This window comes from Python bivittatus, unplaced genomic scaffold (assembly GCF_059951505.1).
Source record: "Python bivittatus isolate LINGU-HERP-01145 unplaced genomic scaffold, Pbiv_v1 ctg000840_np1212, whole genome shotgun sequence".
In the NCBI taxonomy this organism is placed as follows: Eukaryota; Metazoa; Chordata; class Lepidosauria; order Squamata; family Pythonidae; genus Python; species Python bivittatus.
The window spans coordinates 31,710,705-31,716,168 of NW_028277113.1; the positions used below are offsets into that span (position 1 = coordinate 31,710,705).

The window sequence follows — 5,464 nt, forward strand, 5'->3', positions numbered from 1 at the left end:
CTATCATTGTGTATGCTCAACATGTGACAAACTGTTTGCAAACCAAGTGAAATGAGAAATATTTAGTTGTTTGCAAAGAAATTCATTTGAAAAAGGCCCAGAAAACAAGGAAGAAAGTAGCTTGCTGCATAGGGGAAAAAAATGTAGTTTTTCTCCCCCTACCCCAATCCAATCATTTGTCTTCTGCCAATAAAACATCCAAGTAACCTGACTGAGTAGGGAGGGATGAAGAGTGCATAGCCTTTTAGAACCTGGATATTTGTTCCACAAATGGCCTTTGAAAGGAGAGAACTGAATTAGTACCCTCTTGGAAAAAAAAGTTTTATAGTGGCACTAGAATGGCTTGATTAATTAATTTAACTGGATTAATGGGTGGATTAATCAATTAATTAATTCTGTGGGGGGTGAAGAGACATGATGAAATACTATGCAGAAAGGTAGAGGATTAGAGGAAAGCATCCACCTCACTCTGAAAAAATATATATACTCACTTGGACTTCAACTCACAGAAGAGTGGCCATCCCTGAAGGATGAAGTATTTTTATATATCTAGGCCTCTGAATGAGCTACAAAGGGCCACATTATTGAGAAAAAGAATAACTTTTACAGGAACCAAAAAACAAAACAAAACAGAAAAGCTTAATTATGGGTGATGCTTCATCATGGAGATAGCATGCAAATTTGGGGTTCTAATACCACAACATCACACTGATTTGGCAAGGGTCTATGTTTAATATAATTATATTTGTGTGTGTGTGTGTGTGTGTGTGTATATATATATATATATATATATATATTTGTATACATATATTTGTATATATATATTATATATATTTCATTTAAACAAGAACAGATAAATTTAAGATATTAATGGTATAAATATTGTGAAAATCAATTAAAATTATTTATCCATTTTGCAAATGATCTTGTCTAGTATCTTTGTATGTGTTCAGAGGTAGTCCTACAGAAATCTTATTTATAATAATTCTGCAGTGCATTTTATTTATTTATTTATTAAATTTCTCGCCGCCCATCTCCCCCCAATGGGGGACTCTGGGCAGCTCACACAAAACATTAAAACCATAAATGTGATTTAGAAGATCAAAAAGTCCATCTTATACTTCTGATTTTTAAACATTATTTTTAACTGAAAACCAGTATATTTTAAGTGACATGCCAATTATTATTTGTATTTATTTATTTGATTTGTATAGTCGATTCTCATTATTTGTGGATTCTGTATCTGCAGATTTGCTTCCTGACTAAAATTTTTCTGTAACTGAAAAATCAATACTTGCGATGCTTTCATGGTCATTCATGAACAAGCAAAGCGGCAAAAAATGTGAGTTGTTCAATGTACACATTCCCAGCTGAGGTTTCAGTATTCACTAATTCACTGTTTGCAGTGACTTTATAGAATATAACTACGGCAAATAATGAGAATCCTCTGTAGGTACTATGCATGCAATGTATATATTTTCAACTTTTAATTTATGATTAAAATCAGTTGTCTGAATAATTTCGATATTACTTTGGAATCCAGGCAAGCAAAATAAAATAAATGTGATTCAAAAGTAATAGTCAAACTATAGATTGTCTCTTGTGGATATATTTTGGGTTCATGAATATGAACCTTACAACCTTAACCTTACAACCCATAAGTTGTAGTTTATTAAGACTCTTGAATCAGCCACAATTTCTCTTTAAATCAGAACTGGAAACCAAAGTACTTCAAACTGGATTTGTAATTCACTTTAGACAAGATTAAAATCAAAATATGTAATTAAGGGAGAAGAAGAAAGCAAATCCGAAACCTATTTAAAACAGCTAGCCTATAAATGGAGTCATTATCTTTCAACTTGGCAACAGTATTATTGTACTGGTAAACACAATAATCTCAATATTTGATTTATTTTGTATGTTACATTTCTACATCACCCAGCAGAGATAAAAACCAAGAACAATAACAAAGAATAACAATACTAAAAATAAAATTGGAATAAAATTGGAAGCAAAATGCCTGGTCCAAGAAACACAATAAAGTAGGTGCCAAACAAACTTTTCCAGGTTTGTTTCCTGGTTTCATAAACAAGGCACCTGCACTAAAAAGGGCCTTTGTTGTGAGCAACTGCATCACTTAATTTGGCAAATATATCTGGAGAGAGGCCTTACAGATCACTAGAATCCAAATAGGTAAAAATATTAGGAAGAGATGTTCCTAAGCCATTTAGAGCTTGAAAATTAAACATTGGTACTTTGAATTGGGTTTGGAAATAGACTATAGCCAGATTGCAAAGCAATAGCATTTTGCATCTGCCAGTTCAGTTGGCATAGATGCTGATTTGAATGAACTGTAGTTTCTACACTGTTTCCAAAGGCAGCCAGCCTGACATAAATAATTGCAGTGTAGGAAGTTATGAGAACATGAATGATTGTTACAAAATAGGCTGGTACACACACTATGATTTCATTTTAATAAACAGCAGTAAAGGCTGAGACCCTTGAGCCTCTAGTAATAATAATGGATCCAAGAGTACCTCCATATTATCTACCTGATATTTTAAGGGGAGTGTAACCCTTTTCCTGTACAGGTAGAACACTTTCCAGAATGAATATGAACACTATTCAGAATGAATAAGAATGAATAAGAATGAATATTCTTAACCACAAGCATGATTATTAGAAATACTGAATTGTTTTTTCCATTATTCCAGCACATATTTATGTTGTGGTGCAGTGGTCCATATTACTGATTATGAACAGCAGAATGAGGGAGCAGTTTTTAATTCATCTCAGGGGTGGGCAGGTTGATTTACACAGCTGCTAAAACCTTCTTGGCCTACTTACAACTATTAAATGTTCATCTCTATATGAATATTAGTGTCAAGCTGAAATTACCAAACTTTCCTCCCGAAATATGTTTATGTATTACTAAATAACAATTTTAAATACAAATGCAATGCAATAATTCAACACACTTATGATTAGGACTTTGAATAACAATCCTGGAAAAGAGCTAAACTAAGGAAACAGTGGGTCAATTGCAGTTCTACCTGTCATCAACCTGAGCTAGTTTTTTCTGGTCAAAGCTGGCCAAGTTACCATGGCATCTCATTTTCTTCTACCAGACAAAATACTGCCAACACTGCATGGCATTCTCACATTATCCCATGCTGCACACAGTTATCAGTATCTATCATATACAAAAAATTACAAAAATCCTTTGCACCCCGTTCCATGGCTAACCAAAGTCTTATGCGTGACTTACTCTAATATACAGGACAAGATGAATATTAAGGAAATGGATGAGAAGGAAAACTTCCAAAATGTTTGTGAGCGGAAGGAAGACAAATTTTTCATTTATAACATCAGATAGGTAAGCAGTTCTTATATACAGGACAGTACTCTCAGAAGTGTACTCCTAGGGAAGTGACTTTCCCCTATCCTCAGTATAGAAAGAAACAGCAACTTTCAATCTGGAATTTCTGGAACCAGATAAAGACCACCTCAAAGACCACTTAAATACTATTATACATTTGTGACATGTAGGACTTTGCAACTATTTTCAGTCAGTATGATCCAATAATGATTGCTTGTGTGAGGCACAGTAGCAAGTAATAGAGAGCTGACCAAATCTATACAAGCACTTCCTGTCTTCCAGGTATATTAATTATATAACTAATTATTATATTATTTCAGTATAATTGCATTAAGTGTTCACTATGACAAGCTTGTAAAGTGTTTTGTCTAAAGACATACAGAAATATCTAATATCAACACTCACCAAACTCTATGGTTCTCAATACACTATTTTTCTCATTCTAAGCAACTCTGGCCATTTTTAGTGAAAGAATGCATTTCTTTTCCTTTACTTTTAAGCCGTTTCACTTTTAAAAGTTAAACAGGAATTTTAGCACTAGCAAAAGTCAAGCAGGAAACAGAAAGCTATTTAAAGTAAAAGGTATTTGATGTAAATATTTTATTCAGTCTTAAGACCCAGCCAAGAGACACATGTCTTGCACCAAACTAGGCTACCCGGCTTGCCTGAACTTAAGGCGCAGTTTTTAAAAAGTCTTTTACTCCTAGTACACACTATCTACCAGAATGATGCTGGCAATAACTATTTCCGTAAGCTCTAGAAACACCGTTTATGCTTTCTCCTTTTTTCCCCAGCAGCCTGTAGAGACCTACGCAAACACTCGCGGGCGGGGGAGCGCGCGCGCCCGCTAACCACCGCCTCTTCCTTTTAAAAAGGGCTGACAATGCTGCAGACCAGAAAACTCAGGAGTTAGCAGCACTAGGATTGCTATGAATTACCCTACTCTTGCCCATAAAAATAGAAGCCTCAGTATAGGATGGGGAATGCGAAGAGAACACGTATCACGGACCAGCCCCACAAGCTGAGAGAAGTAGTGACAGCAGCGGCAGCCATGGCTCCAGCTGCAGCCGCGCCAAAGGTGACAGGCTGGGAGCGCGAGAAGCAGGGATTGCTGCCTGCGGAGCGACAGTTCCTGAGAACGCAGCCTCTTAGCGGAGGCTGAGAGAAGGCGTGTCGGAAGAGCCGAGGAAGGGTTCGTGCCCGTTCCAGGAAGGCAAACCGGCTGCAGTACCTCCATTACGAGGAAAGGCAATGCAAGAAAGGGGGTGGGAAGCAGGGGGAGTGTTCTCTCCTCCTCTCAAACGCGCACCCGAAGCACCGGGGGAGCACAGCGGAGCAAAACGACTCCTGCTCACCCAGGACCCCCAGAGGGATGACTCACGGGGTACACCACGCTAGACTGTGCACTGACCCGGGTCCACACACGTACGCGCGCGCGCACACACACACACACACACACGGGCACGAATGCATATACACGCCGACGACCATCCATCCATCCACGTACAGACCGGGTTGGTGCTGAGAGGGGTGGACGTACACGCTCACCTCTACCAAGAAAAACAGCCACATTTGCAGAAAGGAGCGAGTTTGATAGACACGTATATCTATATATGGCAGGAGGAAGCGAGCGACAGAATCTCAGAGCAGCGTTAAGCCATTACCGCGGCTGTTTTCATTCCCGCCGCCTCTCCCCCTCACCTCACCACGATCTTAACAAGGGGTGTCATCCACGTAATTGCTGCCGCCACCGCCTCCTTCATCCCCCCTCCCTGGACCCGAATCTGCGGTGGCGACACTGGCAGTTTCCTCTCTTTACCTTCCCTCAGCGGAAGAGAGGCGACTCCTGACAACACGGGATGTCCTTTCCAAGAGAGCCAGGCTGCTCAGCCACCCGCTGCCAGTGAGCGGCGCCCCGAGTTCCAACCCCGCTCCAACAGCCACGGCAGTAGTCGGGTTTGGACGACACCCCTTCCCCTCAGTTCAGTCGCTCCCCTTTCCCTCGCCTCTCCCCCTCCCTCAAGTCCGTCAGTATGTCGGTTTGTCACTCGCCTCTCGGATTGGTGGAAACGCCATTCACGTGAC

At 39.6% G+C, this 5,464-nt stretch overlaps 1 protein-coding gene across 6 annotated transcripts in view; it reads right to left on the bottom strand.

The window, feature by feature from the left end:
• The window catches only part of ANKRD12 (ankyrin repeat domain 12), a 94,870-nt gene extending 89,462 nt beyond the window's left edge, over window positions 1-5,408 (bottom strand). For 5 of the 6 annotated variants that reach the window (XM_088130601.1, XM_088130597.1, XM_088130600.1 and 2 more), the window contains exon 1: window positions 5,199-5,407. The gene's annotated coding sequence lies outside the window, so the exon portion shown is untranslated. Of the gene's footprint in view, window positions 1-5,198 lie in introns of all 6 variants that reach the window. The other variant, XM_088130603.1, reaches the window with a different exon arrangement.
• Between the last annotated feature and the right edge of the window lie 56 nt (window positions 5,409-5,464).